The 13,761-nt window shown below is 39.0% G+C and overlaps 1 protein-coding gene across 5 annotated transcripts in view; it reads right to left on the bottom strand.

Annotated features, from left to right (window-relative positions):
- Hivep1 (HIVEP zinc finger 1) overlaps window positions 1-13,761 on the bottom strand; it is a 149,539-nt gene that overhangs the window by 95,832 nt on the left and 39,946 nt on the right. The gene's annotated exons all lie outside the window — the stretch shown is intronic.

The following is a 13,761-nucleotide window of genomic DNA, read 5'->3' as shown; positions in this document are numbered from 1 at the left end:
GTACAATACTCAGAAAGTTATGATTAAAACACAAGTACCAAATCTATGTAAAATGACCTATAAGAAGTTAACTACAATTACTACAATATTGTGAAATAAGAAACAGTCCCATTAAAGTAGTATTACAGGTTGAACATCTTCATCCAGAAATCCAAAAGCTAAAATTTCTTACTGCCAACAAATGGAAAATTCCACTCCCTTTAATTTCATGCATGGTTTTTTTTAAAATTGTACAATCTTCAGGTTATGTGTAAAAGGTACATATGATACACAAATTTCATACTGAGACTTAGGTCCCAATGGCAATATATCTCATTATGTATATACAAATATTTCAAAATCAGAAAAAAATCTGAAATCTAAGATATTTCTGGTCCCAAACACTTTAGATAAGAGATATACAACCTATGTATAACAAATCATAAGAGGTCCTAAACAATATAATTTATAGTTTTTAACAATCTCAAAAGTTATAAAAATTATAAAAAATAATTATTTTACTTGCAGCTGATACAACAATCTCAGAGAAATCTAAGAAAATCAACTCGATCGATAAGAGTAAAAATTCTTAAGATGGCCATATACAAAATCAACTTACTAAAAATAATTATTGAAGAGAAAAAAAGTACTGCAACATGTTCACAACTGCAAAGTTAAGGGAAAGAAACATGAATATAATAATCCTTTCACTGCGTGTGTGTGTGTGTGTGTGTGTGTGTGTGTGTGTATTGTGTTGTGTTGTGTTGTTTTACGGGAGACTGAACTTGGAGCTTTTCAAACTGAGTTCATCACCTTTTATTTTTATTCTGAGACAAGGTCTCACTAAGTTATCTAGGCAAGACTCAAATATGTGATCCTCCTGACTCACCCTCCCAACACTGCTGTGATTACAGGCATGCGTTCTTCTCCACAGCTTCACTTTTCTTTATGAACATTACATGCCTGCAATCTAAAGCTCCCATAATAAAGCAAATTAAACACCCTTTCTTCCTAGTCAGGTATGTGACACACATCTGTAATCCCAGCACACAGGAAGGTTGTGGAAGGAAGAGTACAAGTTCAAGCACAACCTGGGCAACTTCGTACAATTCCATGTCAAAAGAAAAAAAAAACAGGCCAGGGATGTAGCTCAGAGCAAAAGTTCTGGGTTCAATTAATCCCTAGTACTGGGCAAAAGGAAAAAAAATGCCTGTTTCATCTTCAAATCTTTCCATATTGCATAAGTTATTTGCTAGCAGTTTATTAATTCAATTTCACTTCCAAATAAAACCTGAACACATTTAAACTTATTTTCTGCTCTAGATTCTTTACTAAGAGTTTACATTAACTTATCCCTTTTTATCTCACCATTTTTTCTAATCTGGACCCCTACAACTCCCCCATTTTCTTTATCTGACATATGGCTCCTGATAAGTTGTTGAGCAATCAAATATACAATAAAAGGAGCTAATAAGAACTGTTCTTTTCTACAGTTCACCATAATGATGCACAGTCTCCTTTTGCATCTCACTTTTCTCACCTCATAAACAGAACTGACTTAATAGGTGCTTATCTGGGGCTTTACAGACCAAGCATATTAATCTATATCACTGTTTATTTTGTATAACTTGCTATGAGAATAGAAAATGTCTTTTTAAATCATGGTAGTAAAATCACCTGCTTCAAATCCACAATGCTGACAGAAATAACTCAATTTATATCCTGGAACTTGCTAGTGTAAAACAAGTCCAGTCCTTCAGATAAAGCAATCAGATTTTCTATTTTAAATACAAACAAGAGACAACAATATTAAAGAGATTTATTTTAACTGAAGAGTTTTCCTTTCTTTCCAGTTTAAGATTCCTCAAGCATGTATTAGTCAGTTTTCCTGTCACTGGGACAAAATATCTGCCCTCCCAACCTAAAGGAGAAGGGGTTAGTCAGCTCACAGATTCTGAGGCTGCAGTTCTACAGTCAGTTGACTTGAGACAGAAACATCACAGCCCAGGGCCTGGTGCAGGAAGGCTGCTCACTTCACAAAGGAAGCAGAACACAGGGAAGAGCACAGAAAGACCCTCCAAAGCTGTCCCCAGTGGCGACCTCAAACAGGCCCACCTCCTAACAGCTCATGCAACTCTAAGTATCAGTGCCCAGGGCCCAGTCAGCTCTCCAGGCTCTCCGAACCCAGTCAAACTGACAGCTAAGATTAACTGGCACACACACACACCTGCAGCACACTGTAACTTTCAGTTTGTAACCTGCATTACAAGTGTAACTGTGTAACAATTTCTGTAATTACTATTATACTTTCTTACAGACAGCAAGCACTACAAAAGCAAGAATTTCCATCCTATTCTGCAAAGTATATTGAGCAATCTACCTTTCACAAAAGAGTGAATGAAAGCTCAAACTGAAGCCAGTAAGAACAGCAATCAAAAACAGGCATTTAAAATGCATAGATTTATTTTAGTTATTTCAGGATAAATGTAAAAACGAAATACTGCAAATTCTGAATCTTGAATTAGGTTCTCAAACAAATGATATTGGTTGTGTTGTGTTTGGTGCTGGGGACTCAACCCAAGATCTCCTGAGTGCGTACCCTAGCTGCGAGCTACACTCCTTCCCTCAATACTCAGACTTCTACTGAGAAAGAGCCATCTCAGCTCTTTGTCGAATAATTTGTGGTGCCATGAAATCATGCCTGTTACTTAGAAAAATGCAAAAAAGATAGAAGCTTCCACAGTAATTAGTCATGTGATGCACAATTAATGTAGTCATTTGAAACTGCTATGTAAAAGGAATCTGAGTAACACTGAGAAATACTAGTGATTTAAAATAAAAGAGGGTACATCACAAAGTAAGTACTGTATCGTGCCATATGCCCTTACATGTGTGCAAATGTGTATGTACATAGTCTAGATATATATGTATACACAAATACATGTAAATGAAATAGCAAGTTGTCAGTAATTTCTACATGACATAATTTCAGGTAATTATAATTTTCCTCAGTATATGGTTCTTCCAAATTTTCTGCAATGAACACATATTAATAAGCACTGTATTTTCTTATAAATCTACTACTAGAGAAAAAAGAAAGAAATGATACACTTTCCTTCACACAACGATTTCCATTACATCAACCTTGGTATCAACTTGTTCACACAGTTGTGAAGCAAATGAGTGAACCAAGTGCAGCCTCCCTAATTCCCTTAGACTGGCACTCCTATTGATAGGTTAAAGAAAATGAATGCATCTGGGCATGGTGGTGCATGCCTACAATCCCAGCACTCTAGGAGGCTGAGGTAGGAAGATCACAAGTTCAAGCCCAGTCTGGACAACTTGTTAACTTAGTGAGACCCTATCTCAAAACAGTGAAACCAAAAGAAAGAAATGAATGCACTTCTTATATTTTGCAGAGGAACTCTTGAGTTAAACGAGCTTAAAAGCACTTAGCTTTCCAGTGTAGTACTCTCAGAAATGAAGAAACGTAAAATAACTGACTTTTTCCTGATACTAAGAAGCTATATAGCTCATATTTCTACATGAGGAACAATGAAAATGTATATTTTCCTTCTTTTATCCTACCTGTGAGATCCTTAATTGGAAAGATAATAACCATTAATGCAGAAGCAGCACTATATACCAAAATACTTCTCCTAACTGGACTCATTCTGGAAAGTAGGGAGGGTTAGACTGAGTGCCTTTATCTCATAAACCCTCGTGTCATTTCTTGTTGGGAGGTGTTGGTACAGCCTGCCTGAAACACAGCCTCACTTGGTGTCCCTCCACCACCACCTTGGTTTCACTTTAGAAACCATCCTGCCTTGTGTGTGTGGCATCAGAGTGCTCCCTACACTATTTCCCCAGGGCTTTAAAACAGTCTACTATTCTCACGCCTCTTCTGAAGACAACAAGGTACCTATTTGTATTTTTCTGCTATATTCTAACATTTGGATTAACTTACAATTAATCATAAGTGTTTTCTTATAATCTTTTTTCCCCATAGCTTATGATACATTTCTGCTACCTTTACTTTTACCTTTGGCAAACTCTATCTTCTTACCTGATCAGAAGAAAACACTACTGTTTTAAAAACAAATCATAAATTGGCAATCAGGACATCTCAACATTCAAAGAGCAAGCAAAATTTGGCCTGCTAAACCACAGACCGTCTCGGCACGCACAAAAAACTAACATATTAGGAAACATATAGTAATTTGATACCTTGTCTCTTACATATTTTATTCTGAAACACCTGTATACTACAGAAACATGTCATTTTAGATTTTTTTCACCAAAGGAGATGCAAATTAAAGCAGCTGCACAGAAAGTCTTCTGATCTGGGGAAAATGACATCTGTGAAATATGAAAACACAAAGCCCAATTACAGGAATACACAGTTTTTCCAAAGACAAAAATCAACGTACTTTAAAACTGGCAATGAGAACTTCCACTGTGACTCCCAGAAATTGTTTTCTGGGCAGAAGTCTGCACAAGGTAACATTTGCTGGCCACTTTGGCATGTATTTGAACATAGCAATTCTATCTACTAAAGCGGAAGCTTTACAAAATCACCCTGCTGAAATGGATCCCTGAAGCTGCATTTCAAGGAAAGAAAGTGAGTAGAACACCCTCTACTGGATAGAGCAGGGGGTCTGTATTTAGACAAATTAAGCTCCATTTCTGGTTGTGCCACTTACTAGCTATGTGGTATGAAGCAAATGATGAACCCTCTACATCTCAGCTTCTACACACACACACACACACACACACACACACACACACACATACACACTTTATATGGGACCATCTTTCCACAAGATGGTTCAAATTACTGAAACAACTGATATCTAGACACAGAAAGAGCTCCAATGTAGATTGGCCCATATGTTCTTCACTAACACAAAGTTTTTAAACTGGAAAACTTACACACATAAAGATCAGAAATAATCTTAAATTTCAGTATGATAGATGGTATCCTCAGAGCATTGTTTTTTTCTAGTCATGTTTAAAGCAGGTATAATAACACACCTGTTATCCTAACTAATCCAAAGCAGGAGGTCACTAGTTCATAATCAGCCTGGGCAATTTAATGAGACTCTGTCTCAAAATAAAAAATGTAAATAGGCCTGAGGATATTCAGTAGTAGAGTGCCCCTAGGTTTGCTCCACAGTGCCACAAAAAACAAATTAAAATGATGTTTAAATTTAAGGACACAGTATTACACAAAGCTATCTCTAGGTGGCCCTTTAAACACATTATTCCCTACCTCAGGTACTTGCAGCAAGTTCTGTTTTATTACTTAGACGTGTGAGCGTGGTAGGCATACTCAGTAAGAGGACTACTACTCAATCTTAATCTGCATGGACATAACACAGTTTGGGTACCAGCAGAACATGTTCCTTTACTCTTCTAAAACTACCATAGGTACAAATGGAAGTCATGAGTTTCCAAATGCTGCTTTCAGCCACAAGTCTGTACCAGCACCAGCCATGACAGACTCTGTTCATGCCAGCTGACCTAACCACACGTCACAGCATGCTTCTCTCCTTTGGAAAGTCCCCCACACCAGCTTTGAGCTCATTCTGAAACCAGAGAGGACAGTTCCTTCTATAAATCATCTGGGCAAGATTATATAAAAGAGCAGTATTTAATAAAGCCACAAAGATTCCCTTCCAAGACTGCGGAAGCATAATTATGGGCAAGTATAATTATGGAAAGAGAAGCTAACAGAAAGAGAAAGAAAAGGGAGAGATATACAGAAAGAGAAGAGGAGGAGGAGGAACAAGAAGAAGGGAGGGAAGGGGGACTGGCTGGCCAAGAACACATTTATAAACAGTCCCTCTTAATAAAGTAACTTCAGCAATACCCACTCAGGTACTGCTTGCTCCCACAACTTTTCTACCCCAGAAGGCAAAAACTGTAGGAGATTGCATGTTGCCACATAAGGTATAGCCAGACTGAGTTACCTATCCATTAAAAATACGAAAGTTTGGTCAATATACACATATATATTCATCCTACACGGTTACATTTTCCCTATAAATCACAGGAGGGTGTGTGTGCACAAACACACATATATATGCATACACACACATGCATATATACATAGTAAAGACAAAACTGAAAAGGTAAGCCACAGTATTTTTAAATGAATTTACTGGAGGGGAGAGGACAGAGCCAGAAGCGGGACTTTTTTGACAATATTTTGATGTCAAGATTACATTTTGGAACAATGTACCTAAACATCCTATGTATAATTATAAAATTTAAAAATATCCTAAAATAAAAAATAAAATCAAAAATCAAATATGAGAAATGAACTTTATTATGCATTAATTTATGATACAATCAAAAATAGGAAGAAGTGACATTAAAATACATTATCAATCTCTAGTGAAAAATATGCTAAGGACAGAATAATGCAGAAAAACAGTGGTGATGGTGTTTTACTGAAATCAATGTCCAAAGATAAAGCAACTAAGTAATTCTATCACTATATAATTCTCATTTTGAGAGAAAGGTGATACAAATGTAAGATCCTAATACACAAATAGTCCTGATTTTCATTATAAAATATATACCTGAACCTGTATATGTGTGCAGGCAAGTGTACACACAGATACACACGCACATGCACACATGTGGGCCAACGAACAGACCTAGATGCAACAATCAAACCTCACGCTCACCTTGGTCCCTAGACATCCCCACCAGTATTTCTGCCTCCCTTGGGAAAACATTCGTAGACCCAGAGGAGAACAAGGGCACACCAGCTGCAAACTGATGCAAGCGAAGTCTGTTTAGATCAACAAAGGGCCCAGCTGGCCAGGAACTGGAACCTGCAGGATACTGGCCAGAGTGCTCCAACAGGCTCAGGAGAAGTCACTTAACTGGCAAATAAAAGGAAGCTAGTCCTGATTCCTGGAGGGAGGTGGAAAGGAGCGCTCAGATTCAGTGGCAATCTTACACCCAGCTGGCTACTTCTGTCAGCTATCGTCTTGAAACCTTACGATGGTCATGAGTGGCGGGCATGAACTCACTCTTCCCTTACTTGCAGAGATGTTAAGGTTCCACATCTTGCACACAGACAGTATAAGGGAAAGTGAGGACTCTAGGTCTGATCCTGGTTTCCTACTGCACAGTTTCTTTTGGGGGTAGACTGGATACCTCTGAGGCCAAGGCTGGGGCATGTGTGTCAGTGTAAGGACGGGTGAGAGAGGTCCATACTGGTCGGGGAGGCACAACTTCCGTTTTCTCAGGAGCAACAGGAACACAAAGTGAGTGCCTACTGACCTACAGCCCATTCCAGAGAGCCCACAATGCCCAGCAACACCCAGGTATGAACGCTCTCTCGGTGAATAACTCATGATTCCTACCTCATTTAAATGTTATAAACAAGCTAAGCAAACTGCAACCGTTTCTCATAGTGAGGAACATTAAAAAGAAAGAAAAATTTCACAGAAGAAATATTCCTTCATTATATACAAGAAATTGCTGAGACCCCAAATACAACATGCTAGAAAAAGAAAGCATATATAATAAAACTACTCAAATTTGCGAGGAAAACGTAAGCTTATTAGTTAGAAATCCACACATTTCATTTTCTTTTAATAACCTAGACTCATCTGTAAACTATCCTTCCATCTATTTTTCTATATGTGAAAAGCATATAGTAATCTAAAAAAGCAGTAGAAATCATCTTTGCTATTTGTGATGCTCCATGAAAAGAGAACTGGGTAATATTCAGGTATCTAAGACCTCTTGTTAAAGAGTTTTAGTATGTCACTTAAAGAAAAGCAATGGACTCAGGTAGAGCAATTGGTGTAATGGATGGTCTCCTTAGGCAAAGCCCTGCACGTTCCACCAAACACAGAAACACAGCACTGTCACCTACAAAGTCCCTGAGGACCTCAACTACACCACTGGTATCCTCTTCTGCTGGGTACTGACCCCAGCAGTTATGGATTAAAAACTGGTGGGCAACTTAATGCCAGCTGAATTAAATCAGTATGGTGCTGAGCGTAGATGTTTCACCTGAGGAAAGTTGCCAGGAAAAATAGAGACTTGGAGAAGAAGAGTGAGGCGCAGTGGGTTTTTGTTTTTGGTTTTTTTGGGTTTTTTTGTCTTTTTCCTTTTTATTGGTACCAGGGATCGAACTCACGGCTGCCTGCTTGCAAGGCCTATGCCACTTAGCTAAATCCCCACCCCCCACACACTTTTTTTTGGTCTGTAGTGGGTTTTTCTAAGTGTTGCTGTTTGAGCCATTGGTTCTCTGGAGGAGCTCATCCTGACTAGCTTCCCTAGTGTGAGTTTGACCACTATCATGGGAGGAGCTCAGGCCCTTGTTGGTGAGGGTGGATGTGGTTCTCCTAGAGAAGCTCTGGCCCTACATCAAGCATCGCTTCCTGGCTCAGGAGGGGAAGACATGTGCTGTTTAATCTCCAAGACAAACTCAACATGCTGGCTTCGTGGCATGTACTCAACTGTTATCATCAGAGGAGCCTGGGACCTCTGAGTCACTGAGGATGGCTGTGGTACTTTTCAGGACAGCTCTCGCTCTTTATTATGAGTGTGACTTCTTGGCTCCAGTGTAGAACCTTCAACCTACCTATTAGCACAGCTCCTTCACCCCGCGGGCCTAGACTTCCTAGCTTCCACCGCTGACCTCTGGGCCTTCCCAGTGTGGATCCAATCAAACAAACTGGTGCTGAGTCCTTCTCGTGGGCTCTAGACCTCCAGTTAGACTCATGGGAGGCCCTGTCATGGGCTCTAGGTTTTTATCTGGACTCATCATTGCTATGGAATTCAGGCCCTTGGCTGAATATTCTGTCTTTAGTATTGTGGATAGATTTCCTGCACTTTCTTGTGTTAAAACTCTGGGTGACTATCATAAAATTATAATATAAATTCTGTATCCTGATTCTAATTGTTCTCCTCACAACCTCTGAATATACCAGCCAACAGCCAAATCCTAGAGCCAGAACAGAAAGTAGACACAAAAAAGAACATTTTCAGAGGAAAGCTGGCTGCCCAAGATAGTAATGTGTACTGCAATTACTATTTACCTTAAATGCAAGTGTGTTCTACCATAATGAATAACACTAATCTCAAGATTTATTTCTATATACCAAACAGATTTCTGCATTTTAGCACCTGTTTCAAGGTTAGTCATATCAGCGCATATTACTGGCCCTTAATCCCATAATAAAGCTTATGATTACAAATGGGTTGGTGGAAACACCTCCTCCCCACACACTTCAGTCCCGGTAGGCTCACTTCTACTCTCCTCCTTTAGACTCCATGAGCTGGCTGGAGACCATATCCTAACCCTCATGTGATGCATAGCAGGCAGCTATCTTAATACTCTTTGACTAACATGTGTATTTAATTGCAGTAAGCACTGAGTGTGCTCAGCTGACACTACCATAAACACTCCAAGACTGATTTTGATTTGAAATGAGACTACTGCTGAGAAAATAATTAAAATATTCCCAGGTAAAGAGAGCTTCACTGATGTGCTCAAAGCCAAGCCAGTAACTGAGAAGTGTCATCAAACAAAGTCTGCATCTCAGCTGCATGGACTGAGGACATTTAAACCTAAATTATGTCACGGAGGACAAAATCTGCTTTTAATCTCTAGATTTTCATATGGGTTAGAAAGGTATTACATACATTTCACACTAGATCTTACTATTAGGCTTTCAAATAGAGACCACCATTAACACTGGATGGATCATGCATGCTCATTAATAGTCTGTGAATCCCAAGAACCATTTAAAAAAAAAAACAAGACAGGACTTTTTTGGTAAGCATTTCTGGATGGGAGGCCAGGAGGTATTTTTGAGAGCTGGAGTGTTGAAAACACAAATCATGTCTTCTCAATCCTAAACAGCGTTTAATTTCTGGGTGACAAGGTTCAGAAAAACCTAGTAATTCTTTATTCAAGCAAATTTTCCTCCTTTTCTCAAAAATGTTGGCTCTCAAGCCTTTGAACAAAGCTGTTTGCATGGACAACACTGAGAATCATTCCTTGTGGTCAGTCTCAGCCTTTGGTGAGGCCCACTTCCTTTTCCTGTTGGCCCTCAGCCCTCAGGTATCCAGAATTCAGAGCTTATTAAGAGTGACAAAGAATTAGCCAAAATGGAGAGACCTGTTTAACAGAATATCTAAGAAAAGCTACAAATACCCACAGGAACAAAAGCTGGTAAGAAAAGGAGGTTCCAGATGCTTCCTGACTGCTAAATAGGAATAGAAGAGCCAAGCACACAGTTCACGTAAGAAGAGTCTCTGGCTACATTCTCCAATTATGCAAACTGCTCTGTACCCAGATTTGTAAGGCAAAGAGGGTACTGCTCTGAATGGACTAGGGCCATGAGCCCCAAACAGGGGTCTGACAATCCTTCCCAGTGGGCTTACAGAGAAACTGAGAGAATTCCATCATTGCAGGTGAGTTCTCACAACATCCAGTAGATCGTAATGTTTCACACAGGGAGCATGGACAGGAATATATGTCCTGCATGGAACTATCTGCAACAACAATGAAAACAAAAGGAAATGCCACCACTACCCCTGCCTACCACACCTCAAAGCAGAGCAAAGGAAAGGCCAAACTAAATGGGAACATGTATGATCACAGAAATCCTGCTGCTGAGTAACAGTTCCGCTCTAGGGGCTGGTGGCCTGGAGCCATTCTGAACCTGTATCGCAGTACTATTAAGGATCATGAGGGAGCACTAAGAGCAGCACCCAGGGCCTGGTACAAATGAGCCTTTAACCAGGCCACTCTCTTCCACATTCCTAAGGATGCTTTCCCTGAGCACAGTGCACCTGCTGGGCAACTGTACAACTTCCCGACTCTTCAACAATGACCTTGGCAAAGTGCTTCCCATTGATTAAAACTGCACAGACTTTCAGTATCCTGGTATATCACTATAGAAGAGCTATCTTTAGCACTAGCATATCCCAAAGTTAAATCTTACAAGACTTGCACCTTGTACACATTTCAGAATTTTGCCATTCTTATTTATTTATAAATTACTGCTGAAAGTATCTGAATAGTATTTCATGCCCTTCATGACGCAGCAGCAGTAAGGTCAACTGTAGCTTTTGGAGCGATGGCTCAGAATCCTAATTCCTGTCTCTGCTCTGGCACTGACTTCTCATGGGGCTTGTGGTTTCTTACTCCTTAAGGACTCAGTCTGCCTCTATTCTAAAATAGAGACAAAGAAAGTATGAATGTGCCACAGGAAGTTGTCCCAGGATGAAATGAAGAACTGAAATTAGAATAGGTCCTGAAACAAGAACTCAGTAAATGAGGGCTATCACTTCTGTAACTACTAGATTCATTTCTTCACTTGATAGTGAAAATCAACTCATTTGTAAAACAAAATTTCAAGTTTTCAAAATTCAAATCAATTGCTGGGATTTAAAATGAGTAAAATTAAAAGGCAATTATAAAGCCTAGGTTCCCAGCACTTGCAAATACTCATTATTATCGAATTTTTGGTAGGCATACTTGTACCCAGTACACATGTGATAGAGCATGTTAACAAGTATGTACTGCTAAAATTCTAATACAGTTTTAATTGTTAATAAATCTGGTTTGAGATTCATTATAAAAAGGTATTATGTGCTACAACCATGATGAATCCTCCAAAATAATTGCCACCAACAAACATACCCTTAACCCAGCCAGGATTACTTTATTACTGGGCATTAACAACATAAATCCACTCAAGAAATTAATGGACTGGCACAATGCTAAGCCCTGCACAACCTGAAGGAATACCATTCACACAGTGACCTATACCTGGCAGCCCAGGCATCCTGGGCTACCATTCCATTCTGACAGCACCTTGAAAAGCACGCCCATTCAGACTATCTTCTGACCAACCACATGCTCAGGAGACGTGTCCTGTCAGGAACGAAGCTGAATATGCTACCCGAAAGCAATGCTGTGCCATGTTTCATCATCTGGTGATCTAATTAGTCTAGTTGTCTAAATAGTTTATCTAATAGCCTAGGAAGCTGGGGGTGGGAAGGAGAGGACACAAAAAAACCAAAAACATGACCTTTTGGAGAGGCAAATGTAACTTAGCTCTCTACAGAGGGATCACAGGCAAGGACAACAGTGAGCAACACAGAGTAGGACTGCTGGGGAGGGAAGCAGGACATAGGCAGCCACGTAATGTATCCACACTCACACAGAACAGACAGTAAGTGGCTTACTCAAGTGATACAAGCACTTTTGAGGGAGCAGACAGTGATGCAAAAGCTCCCCAAGATACCTTTTAGTGCCCCAGTGAATTCTTTAAAAACTGTTGTTTTAAAAGTTCAATGAAAAACCTTTGTATGTAGAAATTATAAATTCCTTTACAAAACAATTAATACATTTGACTTGCATGTTAACTAAACCATAAGTCCATCTATCATCCCCAAAAATACAATAAAATATTGATCACTAATTATGACAAAGGCAAGAAAAGAGATACTCAAGACTCCTTATTCAGAAAGCCAGAACCCATTTTCCCTGGATGTCACTCACAGTGTTAACACAGTGCTCTCAACAGGAGCAGGCCCACTCCTTAGAATGTTACCATTTATATGTGTGGGCCACTGAAAGGTTTTTATCAGGGGAAACTCCAAACTTTAATAGAAATACAGAGACTGACATAACCTTGTATTGACAGTCACACGTTTATCCATTTTCTTTACTCTTCCAACACGAGAGATCCACCCTTGAGGTTATTCTGGAAGGAAACTCTTTGGAATTTATCATAATGGCTAAAGAATCAATGGCACTTAATAGGGACTGACATTTGAGGCAGCAAGTATCTCAAGAAGCCGAGGGAAGTCTGTTAACACAACCCTGAAAGTCCCATTTGCAACCCAGCCAGGGAACCTTAGTGATCGCCTGGTTCAGTGAGAAGTGTCTCTGGAGCCAGCAGAGCTAAGTCAAACGAAGAAAAGGCAAAGATTGCCACAGGGTCACATACTGCCTCAACTGATTAACCCTGCAAGTATTCTGGAATCAAAAGGTAGGGTATTTTAAAATAAAAATTAAGAAATTAGTTTTAAATGAAAATTTAAAGTGAAATCTACCTTTCTAGAATTTTGAAAATCAATAGAAAGCTACTTCTACCAAAATAATATAACATTAACACAGGAATAAATAAATCAACTAATCAAGAGCCAACAGATAGATGGGAAAGTACTTTGCAGCAATTATACAAGAAAAAAATTCTTTATTGAATAAACAATACTGAAGAAACAAAGGCTCTTTCTACTTCATGATGCAACATAAGTAAAAGTATAAATGCATTAAAGGTCTAAATGTAAAGCATAGCAATGATACTAAATTCAAGGTAGCAATTACAATAAAAATCATTATTTTATATAGCCCAGAAAGAATAAAATACTACTAGCTAATTATGCTACACTATTATAAGAAACTGCTTCACAGATGGAAAGGAGTTTTAAATACAGTCTAAATAACTGGATTCTAAAATATATAACTGTATTTTAATCAATAAATTACTATTTGATAACCCAAGCCTATGTCATATAGAAATATGAGAAGGAAGTCAACTGGTCATCTTTTCTGGTAAACCACGTAAGCCATGCAGGGCCCAAGAAGAGAAAAATTGGATGGTGCCTGAGAATCACCAACAAGCACCTTATCCCCCCCATAAGCAACTGGCTGGTTTGGAGGACAGGCTGAGTGGACAGCAACTGAGGTACAAAAAGCAACTGAATGTTGTACTATTTGGCTATTTG

The sequence above is a fragment of the Cavia porcellus genome, unplaced genomic scaffold, assembly GCF_034190915.1.
Source record: "Cavia porcellus strain 051 isolate PalLab524CR breed Dunkin Hartley unplaced genomic scaffold, mCavPor4.1 scaffold_13, whole genome shotgun sequence".
Taxonomy (NCBI): Eukaryota; Metazoa; Chordata; class Mammalia; order Rodentia; family Caviidae; genus Cavia; species Cavia porcellus.
This window is presented reverse-complemented; position numbering and strand designations above follow the sequence as displayed.